This window comes from Marmota flaviventris, chromosome 5 (assembly GCF_047511675.1).
Source record: "Marmota flaviventris isolate mMarFla1 chromosome 5, mMarFla1.hap1, whole genome shotgun sequence".
NCBI lineage: Eukaryota > Metazoa > Chordata > Mammalia > Rodentia > Sciuridae > Marmota > Marmota flaviventris.
Genome location: NC_092502.1, coordinates 3,709,461 through 3,725,774, shown reverse-complemented (window position 1 = coordinate 3,725,774; position 16,314 = coordinate 3,709,461). Strand labels below are relative to the sequence as shown.

The 16,314-nt window shown below is 37.2% G+C and overlaps 2 pseudogenes; both read right to left on the bottom strand.

Annotated features, from left to right (window-relative positions):
- Window positions 1–2,411: 2,411 nt before the first annotated feature.
- LOC114082277 (olfactory receptor 2L13-like) lies at window positions 2,412–3,349 on the bottom strand (annotated as a pseudogene).
- A 10,650-nt stretch (window positions 3,350–13,999) lies between these two features.
- Window positions 14,000–14,938, bottom strand: LOC139705828 (olfactory receptor 2L13-like; annotated as a pseudogene).
- Window positions 14,939–16,314: the final 1,376 nt, after the last annotated feature.

Below are 16,314 nucleotides of genomic sequence, written 5' to 3'. Positions count from 1 at the left end.
CCATCAGAAATGATGTTCTGAAATTCTTTCCTAGTAAGTCCTCTGGATCAGGTGAATTATATAGTAGAGCCCACCCACATGAAACTAAATTCAGAAGCTCTCCTTCCCCTCAAGTCCATGACATTCAGAGAATAAATGTAGAAATCTGTGGCATTGCTCAGATTTCTGCAATCTGCTAGGTTCTTTATTAGCATCTACTCCATATAGTCTTGAATGTTGTGCAGTGATGCATCTCAGGGAAACTTATCAAATCATCTTCCTCTCAGCATCCTGGTTCCCTACTCAACATGCATAATTGTGGCCACATTTTAAACCCAATTGCTAACCTTCAGTCATTATTTTTCACTTCCTTTCATTCATTTTCCCCTTGCAACTGTTAGATGAAAAAATTTATAGCACATGGTGTCTATTCAAAATATTTTTAGTGCTCACTGTGTCTTTAATATATTAATTTAGGAAAGTTTGATATGAGGAAAAACAAATGAGTATTTTCTTATCTTTCTCATCACAAATGTAGTTAAGCTTTATGATAACATGGAATGTCGCAACAATTAACTTGTATTATGCACATTAATGCTACTAAGCATTTTTTCTTGTCTTTAAATCTATAGGGAAAAAAGAACTTATGTTAAAGAGTAGATGTATAAGTATCTGAATATTGAGTACTTAAGTTATTTTAGTGGACAAAAAAGATGTATAAATGTCTTGTAAGTTGGATACCGGTTTGATATTTGTGCCTTAACCTGAGTTCTTCTATTCCTTTTTCAGAACCCTAAACAATCATGAAACAATTTCACTTTTTAGCCCAATATTAAAATATTGTTTTAATTCTCTTCAAGCCCTGTAGTCAATACCATTAGTTTCTAAAGAACTTCCTAGCCACAGTTAAACTGACATTTACAATCTAATTGTAGCACCCGGGATTCTTAATTCAAGAAATAAATTAATCTCCATTGAGACAAAACAAAGAACATCCTGAAAGATATCTGGTTGCCCATTAAATCTTCAGAAACACGGAGGAAGCAGGCTGGATGTGTACACACCAAGAACAGTGCCAGAACAGGCATGAGGCAGCATTATTAGAAGATGTCACCTGGTCAAACCTCACTCCAGGACTGTCAGGTCAAGGCACCTCAAAACAGCCCATGAGCACAGATTTGGAGGATGTGGACAGCATATAGGATGGACAGTTACTCCAGGAAGGAGCTGGGCATATGGTTGATGGCTCCTGGAACTGACCAGGCAAACAGGAAGAATGGGATACAGTGATACAAGGCTGCCAAGGAGATGTTTGATGTTGACACCAGTGTGCCCTGTTGGAGGCACAGGAATTACTTAGATTTTAGGGAATCGGAGACCCTATGTGCAGCTCAGATGAGCCACTGATAACAAATGTCAAGGATAATTTTTTAGTGAAAGCAAGGAACGTGGCAAATACACAATCACAGAATATGAAAAAGGCAAAGAGAGAAAACTGTGGCCTTGGTACATGTAGCAGAAAGAGCTTCTTTATGTATTATGTGCCTGGAGAAAGATTACAGATGTGAATAATTGTGCTTCCTAGGAGCCATTTGGATTTCAGTATCTCTACAAAAGATAAAACTAAATGTTAGAAGAATACAAACTTCTTATTGTTGTTGTTATTTTTGACTTTTTCCCCCATTGGTACTGGGGATTAAATCCAGGGTGCTTAACCACTAAGCTACATCCCCAGCCCATTTATTTATTTTTTTGTTTTGTTTTTATTTTGAGACACGTCTGCATAAGATTCTGAAAGCCATGCTAAGTTGATAAGGCTGCCTTCGAATGTGCAATCCTCCTGCCTCAACCTCCCAATTTGTGATTTTAGGCACCACATTCACGTGAAATAGCTGTGTTAAGAGTATAATTCCTTGTCCCAATAATAATAAGTCATATGTGATCCTGAAGGAGAGGACTACTAGCCACCCAGAAGTGCTGGATATTTGGAGACCCAGGCCCCATGTTGTGGGAAATTTGAAATGTACACAGTGCAAGCTGCTAACAGGATATAACTCTAAAAACATGCAGTGCTGGAAAACATGAAATAAAAACACAGGATACAAGCACAGCAAGAGTATAATGTCAAAAATAGAAATAATATTTCAATATCCGTTTATAATTATTTTAAAATATTATGTGAACAAAGAGCATATTGTATATTACATATAATAGGAGAATATCAACATTGTCAATGTTATCATTGAGTTTTCAATTAAATATATTAATCATTAATGTACATATAATAATATATAATTTAATATCACATTTAAACATGTTACTAGAAATCGAATTATATATATGGAATAACATACATCTATAAGTCAGCAGTGCTCTAGAGAGGTCCAGTCTGCATGGAGAGAAGCCATACAGAGGAGCAGGGATGGCCGTGCTCATTTCTTCCTGGAGGAGAACATCCCACACACTCTTCTCATGGCCCCCAGCACCTCCTTGTTCCTCAGGCTGTAGATGATGGGATTGAGCATGGGGGTGAGGATGGTGTAGAAGACAGCCAGGTTCTTATCTTCTTCTGGTGAGCGGACATTCTTGGGACGGAGATAAGTGAAGGCAAAAGGAGCATAGTAAAATATCACAACAGTTAAATGTGTGGAGCATGTAGTGAAGGCCTTTCTTCTTCCCTCTTTTGAGCGCATGTGAAAGACAGCAAAAATTACCCGTCCATAGGACAAAGTGATTCCAAGGAAAGGAAGGAGGAGGACCAGGACTGCACTAAAAAAAATCATGTACTCATAGACCCAGGTGTCCGTACAGACAAGAAGCAACATGCCTGGGATGTCACAGTAGAAGTGACTGATGGTCCTGGACCTGCAGTATGGAAGATGAAGAGCATACACAGTGTGGACTAGGCCATTGAGGGAACCTAGTGTCCAGGACCCCAAGATCATCTTCACACACATTCTTTTGCTCATATATATGTGATAATGGAGGGGGTGACAGATGGCCACAAAGCGGTCATAGGCCATCATGGCGAGGAGTAAGCCTTCAGAACTTGCCATGGTCACAAAAAAGAAGCTTTGTACACCACAACTCAAGAAGGAGATACTTTTCTGGCCAGAGAGAAAGTTGTACACCATTTTGGGGACAGTGGAGGAGATGTACATCAGGTCCATGAGGGAGAGCTGGCTGAGGAGAAAGTACATGGGGGTGTGGAGCCGGGGTCCAAGAAGATGAGGGCAGTCATCCCTGAGTTCCCCAAACAGGCGAGAACAAACATAAAGATGATCAGGAGTAAGAGAAGTAGGCCAGTTTGGTTTGGGGGTAACAGCCCCAACAAAATGAAATCATTTGAAGTTTGGTTCCATTTCTCCATGAAAACCATTGTGAAAATGCGAATGAAGAAAGCAATTCTCCTAAAGTAAAGTTTGACTTTGAGGTTTTGTAATAAAATGAGGATTTGGAATCACAGTGGTTTCTACCAGGAAGCTCCAAACACTGACTAGGAGATCAAAATGGAAAAATCTCTTCACACTTTTCTTTCTTGTCAATGTTTTTGTTTTTAGTTTTTGGTATAAGAGGCTGAACCTAGTGATGCTTAAACAATGTGCCACATCCTCAGCCCTTTTTCTATGTTTTATTTTGAGACAGGATCTGACTAGGTTGCTCTGGGCCTTGCTAAATTGCTGAGGCTGGCTTTAAACTTGTGATTCTGCTCCCTCAGCCTCCTAAGCTGCTGGGATGACAGGCATGTGCCACCAACCCTGACAGTTGTCAACTCTTTAAAAAAGACCAACTGGAGGGATGTTCTGGGAACTCCATGGAAGTATGCATGCAGATGTTTGCTCCCTGTTGCATGGGTAGCAGTGACAGACAGGATGATCTCTTCCTGTCCTGCAAACCACAGACTGGTACACCAGGGAAGGATACATTTCATGTCACCTGTGGGACTTAACTGTGACCTGGTTCTCATCATATATGAAGAAAATATTCACCCTTTGACTTTCTGAGTCTGTCTTTTTCACAGAGTATGATGTTTTCTTGTTTCATCAATTTACTGTCAAAAGCCATAACTTCATTCTTCTTTATGGCTGAGTAAAACTTCATTGTGTATGTATAGCACATTTCCTTTATTTATTCATCTCTTGAGAGGCTCCTTAGTTGTTCTTATAATATGGGCATTGTGTATTTTCCCGCTATAATCATTGATTTTCCTATAGACTTTTGATGAACTTCCACACAGCTTTTAAGTTGGTTTCATTAATTTGCAGTCCCATTAACAATGCATGAGTGCATTTTCCCCATATCATCACCAGCATTTATTATTACTTATATTCTTGATAATGCCCTTTCTGATTGGAGTGACATGAATTTTCATTGTGGTTTTAATTTCAATTTCCTAGATTCTTATGGATGTGAAACTTTCTTTTTCATGTATTTTTTGGCCATTCTATATCTACTTTTGAGAAATGTCTGTTTGGTTCTTTACCCATTAATCCATTTGGCTTTTTGCTTTTTGTGGTAGATATTTTGGATTTTAGAAGAATGGCTGGTGAATATTTTCTCTCTTTTTGCAGGCTGTCTCTTCATACTTTTTTTTTCTTTTCTTTTTTTTTTTTATGTGTAGAACTTTTTAACTTGATGCTGTCCCACTGATTGACTGTTGCTTTTATTACTTGAGCTTTAATTTTCTTTTTAAGAAAGTTAATACCTGTGCTGATGCTTTGGAGTGTTCACCCTATGTTTTATTCTACCTTTGCAAAGTTTCTGGTGTATTTCTTTGATATTTATTGCACTTAAGAGTTGGTTTTTGTATAGAGTAGGGATCTAGTTTCATTCTTCTTCAAATGGACATCCAGGTTTCCCACCATTTTTGTTAAACAGTCTGTCTTTTCTCCAATGCTTTTGGGAACTTTGTCAAGTATCTGATGACTTTGTGTATGTCAGTTGTCTCTGTGTCTTCTATCTTATTCAATTGTTCTTCATACCTGTTTTGAGACCAATATTATGTGGATTTTGTATAGTTCTGTTGTATAATTGAAGATTTTATATTGTGAAAGTTCCTGCACCACTACTTTTGTGAAGGATGGCTTTGTGTACTCTGGGATTTTTATTCTTCCAAGAGAATTTTAGGGCCATTTTCTTTTGTTCTTTGAAAAATGTCATTGTTATTTTGTTTTGGGTTCCATTGAATCTGTATATTGCCTTTGGAAGTATGGCCATTTTGACCATTTTAATACTACCTACCCAAGAAGGGCAGTCTTTCCATTGTCAATGTCTTCTGGAATTTCTTTCTTTAGTGTTTGTAGTTTTCATTGCAGAGATCCTTCAGCCTCTTGATTGAATTCATTCTAAAGTATTTGTTTTTGAAATTCTTGTGAATGGGATAGTGTTCCTGATTTCTTTCTCATCAGATTCATTATCAGACTATAGTAAAACAATTGTTTATGCATTTTGTTCTTGTGTCTGGCAACTTTGCTGAATGTATTTATCTGTGTTAGAAGTCTTCTAGTGGAGTTTGAAGGGTCTTCTAGATATAGGAACATGTCATCAGCAAATAGATCATATGAATTATTTCTTACCTATTTGTATAGTCTCAGTTTCCTTGTCTTGTGTCATGTCTCCTGAAACAGATTCAAGACACATGTGGAATAATAGATGTAAGAGTGTCCATTCTTGCCATGCTCCTGATTTTACAGAAAATCCTTATTTTTTTTTCCATTCAGTATGATGTTGGCATCGGATTTTTCATTCATTTCCTTTAAACTGTGGAGATAAATATCTTGTATTCCTTTCACTGTTGTGGTAAGTTTTTTCCACATATTCAACATTAATGAATTCTGGATTTGTTGAATGCTTTTTCTGCATTTATTGAGGTGATTATGTAATAATTGTCCTTAATTCCACTTATGTGGTGGATTATATTTATTGATTTGTGTGTAGAACCAAACCGGCATAACTGGGGTAAAACTTGTTCATGGTGGCCTTAATGTGATTTTCCATGTGATTTAGTCATATTTTATTTTATTGGGGGATTTTTCATGTGTGTTTACTAAGTGCATGCTTCTAAAGTTTTCTTTTCTTGATGTGTCTTTGTCTGGTTTTGGTGTCAGGGTGATACTGGCTCCATAGAATGAACTGGTAGTGTTTCCTCTCTTTCTATTTATGGAACAGTTTGAGGAGGATTGGATTATTTTAACTTTAAGGTCTGGTAGAACTACTGTGGGAACCCATCCAGTCCAGCAGTTTGTCTTTTAAAAGGCTGTTGTTCTGTGCTTCAATCTCATTGCTTGATATTAGTCTACTTAGTTTTTCTGTATCTTTCAGGCTCAATTTAAGAAGGTCGTATGTGTCTAGGAATGTTTCCATGTCTTCAGTATTTTCCAACTTCTTAGAGTATAAGTTTTTTCAAAATAGTTTCTGATGATCCTCTGGATTTCAGTAGTGTCTGTGGTGATATTTCTTTTTTATGTTAGATTTTGAAATTGAGTCATTCCTTCTTGTTTTTAGTTAGTTTGGCTAAAAGTTCATTAATCAAAAAACCAACTCTTTCTTTCATCAACCGTTTTTTAAATCTTAATTTCATAGTTTTTGTCTCTCCTTTCAATTATTACCTGTTTTCTACTGAATATGGTGTTGGTTTGGTCTTTTTTTATGTCCCAGAGTTGTAAAGTTAGATTATTTATTTGGTGTCTTTCAAACTCAATGACATGAATTTTCCGCTTAGACCTGCATTTATACCTTCGTAGAGATTTTGATAAATTGTTTCACTAATCTCATTTATTGCTCAGTATTTTCTAATTTCTCACCTGATTAATTCTGCTATCCATTTATCATTCAAAGGCACATTATATAATCTCCAGGTCTTATTATAGTTTCTGATTTTTAATGTATCATTGATTTTTAATTTTATTACATTAAGGTATGCTTATATAAACATACCATAGTGAATCTCATCACCACGTACATCCACAAGACAGCAATTTTGAAATTACTTAATGAAGAAACAGAAAGATCAGTGGAGTAGAGGGAAGGAAATGGGGGATTGTAAGGGGGCGGGGCAAGTAGGGGAAGTACTGGTGACTGAATTAGAACAAATTATATTTATGTTCTTATAATTATGTCAAAATGAACTCTATTGTCATACATATCTAAAACGAATGCACACAAATAAAAACTATTTAGAATCCTTAAGAAACAAAGACAACTAAAGGAATGCACAAGCTTTTCAATCAAATAATAGCAAAAAAATCCAAACTTTAGGAATGAGATTGAAATTCAAATGCAAGGTATATTTAGAATCCTGAATCAGAAAGATTGAAAAAATCCACTTTAAAATAAAAATGCCTAAAAGATATAATAAGGATATAGTTTTAAAAGCCACAAGAGAAGAATACAGATCACATTTACAGGCAAGCCAATCAGGATTTCAACTGATTTTCTTGCCCAGAGAGTAAAAACAGGTGTCCAACAAGAATGTCATACCGAGAAAAACTACCTATCAAGCTTGAAGATGAAATAAAAGTTTTCCATGACAAGTAGAAATAAAAACAATTCACAGCGACTAAGATTGCATTCCCAAATTATATGTTGAAATATTTCATCCTAAAGAAATGAAAAATAGAAATCAGAACCATCCTAGGATCCAATTCTACTAGAAGAAAGTCAATTATAAGAATCAAATCTGAATTAACCATTAGAAATAAATCAAATTGGCAGAAAATACAAATCATCTCTCTATAATAATATTGAATATAAATGGTCTACGCATTCTAGTGGAAGACTTAGATTGGCAGAGTGGTTTTACAAGAAACAAAACAAAACAACAACAGACCACCCTCAGTATGTTTTAACAAGAGACTCACCTTAAAGACAAAGATACCCACAGAGTGAAGGTGAAAGGGTGGAAGAGATATGTGAAGCAAACAAAACCAAAAGCAAACAGGCATTGCTACTCATATCAAAGTAGATTTTAAACCAAAAATGATCAGGAGATACACTTTCTGCTTATTAAAGAAATTATCCAAAAAGAAAGATTATGATTGTAAGTATTTATGATCCAAATGTTGATGTACATATGTAGATAAAACACATCTTTTCAATATGACAAATTAAATAGACCACAATAATACACTACTGGGTGATTTAACATGCTTTCTCCAATAGATAAGTTATCTAGATATAAACTAGGTAATGGCTCTTCAGAACTAAAAATACTTTTAGTCACATGAACCTAGCAGACATCTGTAGAACATTTCATTCACTGGAAACTGAATTCATTTTTTTTTTTTGGAGACACATGGAACCAATTCTAAAATAGATCATAATATTGGGCATAAGTCAAGTCTTTGTTAATAATTGACTTACATTTCACGTAGACACTCCTACTCATGGATAAGACCATGTCTGCCAGATGAGGCTTTCCTTTTCCTTATTACATGTTGCGTAACTACTAGATGCATAAAGGAAAGTCAACATGTAAGGACCAAGAGGTGTCAGTCATTCTTAGCAAATGTTAGAGGATAATTTTAATTACAATTATTTTGGGGAAAAAAATTCAGTTTATTTTTGTGGAGTGGCCTGGAATGTTTGTAAGCTGAAAGATCATGTTTTGTAGTACACGCTAAGCAATTATATTAATTTAATTTCAGCTGTACGTAGGAAGCTTTTTTTTTCAACTTTTATTCTGAAGGACCATTTTTCTGGCCATAGCAGGTCATCCAGCCTCCAGATACCAAAAAGAGAGGGTTCTCTTTATTGCTGGCATCTCATAACAGCCATTGGGAAGACACCAATAATGGTCACACTGGAGCATCTGCAGCCCAGGGGCTGGTTCTGAGTAGTTCACATCCAGAATGGTGAATGTAAAGTCTGTGGAGGATTAGAATCTGCACTCTAAGAGTGGAATTTATGAAAGGCCCTGAGAACAGAAATCCAGCAAAAATGGATAACTCCCAGGAATAAGGGATGGGATCAAACCTAAAGCACCCACCTACAGAGCTCCAAAGGCCAGCCAAGACTAAATTCCAACAACCAGAACTTCTGAATTAGAACTCTACCCCACCTCCTCTACTGGAGTACACAATTTTCTAGCAATCCCCAATCTATTTTATTCTACACTGGGAAACAGCAAGCTAAGAGCTATGACTTTGTTTTGTTTTTTTTTAACTATCCATGCTGAATTTTCTTTTTTTTTAATTTTTTTATTGTTGGTTGTTCAAAACATTACAAATTTCTTGATATATCATATTTCACACTTTGATTCAAGTGGGTTATGAACTCCCATTTTTACAGATTGCAGAATCACATCAGTTACACATCCATTGATTTACATATTGCCATACTAGTGTCTGTTGTGTTCTGCTGCCTTTCCTATCCTCTACTATCCCCCCTCCCCTCCCCTCCCCTCCCCTCTTCTCTCTCTACCCCCTCTACTGTCATTCATTTCTCGCCCTTGTATTATTTTTCCCTTTCCCCTCACTTCCTCTTGTATGTACTTTTGTATAACCATGAGGGTCTCCTTCCATTTCCATGCAACTTCCCTTCTCTCTCCCTTTCCCTCCCACCTCTCATCCCTATTTAATGTTAATCTTCTTCTCCTGCTTTTCGTCCCTACTCTGTTCTTAGTTACTCTCCTTATATCAAAGAAGACATTTGGCATTTGTTTTTTAGGGATTGGCTAGTTTTGCTTAGCATAATCTGCTCTAATGCCATCCATTTTCCTGCAAATTCTATGATTTTGTCATTTTTTAATGCAGAGTAATACTCCATTGTGTATAAATGCCACATTTTTTTTTATCCATTCATCTATTGAAGGGCATCTAGGTTGGTTCCACAGTCTAGCTATTGTGAATTGTGCTGCTATGAACATGGATGTAGCAGTGTCCCTGTAGCATGCTCTTTTTAGGTCTTTAGGGAATAGACTGAGAAGGGGAATAGCTGGGTCAAATGGTGGCTCCATTCCCAGCTTTCCAAGAAATCTCCATACTGCTTTCCAAATTGGCTGCACCAATTTGCAGTCCCACCAGCAATGTACAAGTGTACCCTTTTCCCCACATCCTCACCAGCACTTATTGTTGTTTGACTTCCTAATGGCTGCCAATCTTACTGGAGTGAGATGGTATGTAAGGGTGGTTTTGATTTGCATTTCTCTGACTGCTAGAGATGGTGAGCATTTTTTCATGTACTTGTTGATTGATTGTATGTCCTCCTCTGAGAAGTGTCTGTTCAGGTCCTTGGCCCATTTGTTGATTGGGTTGTTTGTTCTCTTATTGTCTAATTTTTTGAGTTCTTTGTATACTCTGGATATTAGGGCTCTATCTGAAGTGTGAGGAGTAAAGATTTGTTCCCAGGATGTAGGCTCCCTATTTACCTCTCTTATTGTTTCTTTTGATGAGAAAAAACTTTTTAGTTTGAGTAAGTCCCATTTGTTGATTCTAGTTATTAACTTTTGTGCTATGGGTGTCCTATTGAGGAATTTGGAGCCCGACCCCACCGTACGTAGATTGTAACCAACTTTTTCTTCTATCAGACGGCGTGTCTCTGATTTGATATCAAGCTCCTTGATCCATTTTGAATTAACTTTTGTGCATGGCGAGAGAAAGGGATTCAGTTTCATTTTGTTGCGTATGGATTTCCAGTTTTCCCAGCACCATTTGTTGAAGATGCTATCCTTCCTCCATTTCATGCTTTTAGCCCCTTTATCAAATATAAGATAGTTGTAGTTTTGTGGATTGGTTTCTGTGTCCTCTATTCTGTACCATTGGTCCACCCGCCTGTTTTGGTACCAGTACCATGCTGTTTTTGTTACTATTGCTCTGTAGTATAGTTTGAAGTCTGGTATCGCTATACTGCCTGATTCACACTTCCTGCTTAGCAGTGTTTTTGCTATTCTGGGTCTTTTATTTTTCCATATGAATTTCATGATTGCTTTCTCTATTTCTACAAGAAATGCCGTTGGGATTTTGATTGGCATTGCATTAAACCTATAGAGAACTTTTGGTAATATCGCCATTTTGATGATGTTAGTTCTGCCTATCCATGAACAGGGTATATTTTTCCATCTTCTAAGATCTTCTATTTCTCTCTCTTAGGGTTCTCTAGTTTTCATTGTATAAGTCTTTCACCTCTTTTGTTAGGTTGATTCCCAAGTATTTTATTTTTTTTGGAGATATTGTGAATGGAGTGGTTGTCCTCATTTCCATTTCAGAGGGTTTGTCCCTGATATACAGGAATGCCTTTGATCTATGTGTGTTGATTTTATATCCTGCCACTTTGCTGAATTCATTTATTAGAAGAGCTACGACTTTGGATCCTAGCCACAACAGCTGACTATGACCCAAGACTTGGATTTAACAGCCCAGCCCCCAATTAGTGAAAGGACAAAAATCCATCTTTGCCAGTGCTTTAGTCTGCCTTGGCAGAAACAAACCCTTTATTTCCCACTAAGTTTTTTTAAATTTATTTCATATATAAAACCATTTTAAAAAAATTTTTTCAACTTAATTTAGTCTTTCTTTACTTTTTAAATTCTGCATTTGTGTGTGTGTGTGTGTGTGTGTGTGTGTGCTTGTGCTCTACTTCTCAGAGGTTCAAGTATATCTATATACATATATATGTGTTCAAATATATGTTTGTGTATGTTTGAATAGATATGTGTGTGTATATAATATATATATATATATATATAATGAAACATTGTATATATATATACATGTACATTGTGTATATATATACATATACATTGTGTGTGTGTATATATATATATATATATATATATATATATACACACACACACACATATATAATGATTTTCTTTCTCTTTGATTGCTTTCTTCTTTACCCATTTACTAGGTAACCATGGTTTGATGTAGGTGGGGTAAAATTATTGGTGGGATTGAGTTGTAATAATGTAAACTTATTTCTTTGTTCCAAACTTTTTTTGGCTTTTGCTCCTCTTACTGCACTGTCTTCACTCTATTCCCCCAGTAATAACTAATTTTTTCTGTTTTTTCTCTGCCTCTCTTTTAATATTTTATTACTCTAAGTTATTTTTTCTTCCTTTTTAACAGCCATTATCTGCTTCCTATCTCTACCCCCCTCTGTACACTTTTCACAAATTCCAAACTTTCTTTTGCCTTCCTACACTATCTTCTTTGCAATTAACAAACTATAATTCCAGTATCTGAAAAAATTATATAGTTTATGTAATTCCTACCCCATACATGTTGTTGGCATTATTAATACATTGGATGATGTGGTAGATTCCTGCTGTTGAATGTCTGATCTAGTTCACAGTTTCCTATTGCTAGTGATGATGTTAAATGCTGACCTCACCATTCCTACATAGGTGGCAATTTGGGTTATAGATGTCATAGTAGACACAAAACATTTATTCTAATGAACACTTTTTTGTGTCATCTCTAGCTGAGGTTCATACACAGTCATTCCTCCTACAGATGGGCACAGAGCTGTGATCAGCTTTCTGAAGGACTTATTCTGGCTCTATGGAATCTATTACCTAAAGCTTCCTGATAAAAGTGACCTGCACCTGGTTTATTCTGAAAGGTCAGGACCCTCATGATATCTCAGGTAGAGAAGAGAAGAAGTCATTCCAAATTCTGCAAAGCACAATAAAGAGTGGTGAATACCTTAGAGGAAGGCATTTTTTGTGTATGTGTTAAATCTATCTTTATTAGTTCATTTCATTTAGAGGCTTCAAAGTCCAATCAGATTTCTTAGAAAACTTCCTGCAAAATCAACTTTAGGAGGCTCTATTATAAAATCCCCACCGTGTGTGCACCTGGCAGATAGTCAGACAATGTTTAATAACATCAGACTCACTTTGTAATGGTCTTTATTCAAGAATCACTTTGATTCAAGGGAGGAGTTTGTAGGGAGAACATCTGTGCTTCAGTGAATGCTGCATGACCTGGGCTCTGCAGGACTCTCCCCCTTGGTCCCCAACTCCTACCCTAGGATCCGGTGTGCTCTTGAGTAGATCTTCAAATCTCTGTGATTCAGTTACTCACAGACCTGGGTGTGAGGCCACGTATTATGATCCCAGCGCTTGTTCTATGGCATGCTCCTTGATTGGATGCTGCAAGGACAATTGGCCAGAAATTGCATTGGTGGCTGTGTGTAATCTGCTTAGCTACCGCCGGAGTATATAGACATGGTAACTGCTTCTTGCTTGATCTCTGGTGGTTTTGATTCATGACTCCAAAGCCACACTCTCCTCTACCCTGTTACATGCAAATAATTTGTCAAAGAATTCATAAAAGAGAACAGTATTATTTCGTCCCCATGAAAGAAAGAACATTTTTCCATATTATATTGCAAGGAGAATAATTAGAGCTGTAATAATGGTGAATTCTAGGAACCACTTCAACTTATTTATTTCTGCAAGTATTAAAACTAACTTTTACAAGAAAAACAAATGGCTATTTTTAAGAGTTTGGAGTACAATTGTTTATCCCAAGAACAGGGAACAGAGAACAACAAGGCACATTAGGTCCTAAAGGAGAGGACCGAAGTTACCAAAAGGTACTAACTTTAGTTGACACTGGCCACATGTGACATTGGGACACTTGATATTTGAAAAGTTCAAGTTGCTATGGTTTATATAATTGACACAACGCTGAGCAAAATTAGAATAAAATTATATATACAAGCACAGTAATAATTCATGTAAGATATGTATAAATGATAAATATCAATAAGAGTACCAATATTGTATTATTATTACTCTATGAAACAAGATACTATATATAATATAGTATAATGTGAAATTAATTAATTGATATTATTCATATTAATTGTAACATTTTAACCAAATATATAATAATTATTATAGTTATATATAGTAATCAATATATCATCTAATGAATTTTAACTGATGAATATCTCAGTAGAAATCTAGTTATATGTGTGGATCATATTATACATCTAAAGGTCAGCATTGCTCTAGAGATTTACAGTCTGCAAAAAAAATAAAAGCAATGCAGAGAAGCAGGGATAGCCATTCTCATTTTTTCCTGGAGGAGAGCATCCCCCACACTCTCCTCATGGCCCCCAGCACCTCCTTGTTCCTCAGGCTGTAGACAATGGGATTGAGCATGGGGGTTAGGGTGGTGTAGAAGACAGCCAGGTTCTTATCTTCTGTTGGTGAGCGGACATTCTTGGGACGGAGATAAGTGTAGACAAAAGGAGCATAGTAAAATGTCACCACGGTTAAATGTGTGGAGCACGTGGTGAAGGCCTTTCTTCTCCCCTCTTTTGAGCGCATGTGGAAGACAGCAAAAAGGATCCGTCCATAGGAGGCCGTGATGCCAAGGAAAGGAAGGAGGAGAAACAGGCCTGTACTTAAAAACCGAATATACTCAAAGATCCAGGTGTCCATACAGACCAGAGGCATCATGGATGGGACCTCACAGAAGAAATGATTGATGGCCCTAGACCTGCAGTAAGGAAGATGAAGGGTATAGGTGGTATATGCCAGAGAGTGAATGGACCCCAGTATCCAGGTTCCTATGATCATCTTCAAACACTTTCTTTTACTCATGCGGACAGGATAGTGGTGGGGGTGGCAGATGGCCACAAAGCGGTCATAGGCCATGGAGGCCAGGAGTAAGCCTTCAGAACAGGCAATGGTTATAAAGAAGAACATTTGCACACCACAGCCCAGGAAAGAGATGCTCCTCTGGCCAGAGAGGAAGTTGTATGCCATCTTAGGGACAATGGAGGAGATGTACATCAGGTCCATGAGGGAGAGCTGGCTGAGGAGAAAGTACATGGGGGTGTGGAGCCGGGGGTCCAAGAAGATGAGGGCAGTTATTCCGGAGTTCCCCACCAAGGCAAGAACAAATGCAAATATAATAAGGAACAAAAGAAGAAGGCCAGTTTGGTTTGGGGGTAATAGCCCCAACTACATAAAATCCTTTGAAGTTTGGTTCCATTTCTCCATGGAAACACACTCCTTTAATTTCTTTGAAATATAAACAAAATAAGAACTTAACCTGAAATGAAACAGAAAAGGAAAAGAAAAAGGAATCATCTTTATTAGTGTTTGTAAAGAAGGGATTAATTTTTCTCCAACAGTGTAGCTTTTGTTGAATTGATTTTGAGACCTAAACTCAATGTCCCAGTCCCAGTTCTCTCAGGTAACCAATTCAGCAAGTCATAGACAGATGTATATCTTATGTTTTAAGATATAAACTCGAGTACCACTTGTGTCAAACCCAGTGAGGTAGCTGGAGCCTTCCTGCCTGATGACTACTAACAGGAGTTTCCTAGGACTATGCACCAGGCTCAGCCCTGGAGGAAGCCAGGATCCTGCTTTCCCAGCTCCCCAACTCAGCACTCAGGTTCACCACAGACATGGCCTGTGGGGCGCAGAAGTGCCCTGTGTGCTTGAGTCTGCATCCTCAGTGACCTCGCCTCCTCCACACCTTTAGTGCCTGCTCTCCCCTCCCCACTGGCACTGCTGCAGCTGAGTAAGCCAGGGTCTTCTCCCAGAGCTGTGCTGCTTATCTCCTAAACAGAAGCTGCTCTGCTGGTCCTAGAAGTGGGCCACCATCCAAAAATTCTTGTAGGTAAACTTGTTGTGTGTCCTGTGAGATTCACCCTAATTTAAATGTGTTCTGGATAGTGGCTCTTCCCTGAGGACATTCTATTGTTGATGCCCTACAAACTCTAAAACAAACAAAGTAAGTCATGCATGATTTTATTCTTCATATAAGCAAATAACAAATGACAATAGTGACAAATCAAATAACATGCAAAGTAGTTTTCACCCTGATTTTTTTATTTCCTCTTTTAGTTATACATGCAGAGTTTAATTTGACTCATTTATACAAACATGGAGTGTATCTTCTTCTCTCCAGGATCCCAGTCTTGTGGTTGTACATGAGGTTGGAGTCTCACTGTGGTGTATTCTGATGTGCACATAGCAGCCTTAGGTCAGATTCATTCCACGTCTTTCCCATTCCCTTCCCCTCCCTTCTCTTGGCTCACCATTGTGTAACCACTGATCTTTTATCCTTCCCCTGTCCTCTTGTTGTGTGTTAGCACCCATGTATCAGAGACAACATTCGACTTCTGGTTTGGGGGGATTGCCCTTATTTCACTTAGCATGATAGACTCCAGTTCCATCCATTTACTGGCAAAACTCACCCTGTTTTTCAAAGCAGCAGTTAAAACTATCATGGTAATAGACATGTAGCATAGGTATAGATAAATGAGAAACACATTTGCATATATTCTTTTTTCTATAGGAATCTTTAAATGCCCTAATTTTGTTAATTATTCTTTATATTACATAATTTATTATAATGTATCCAT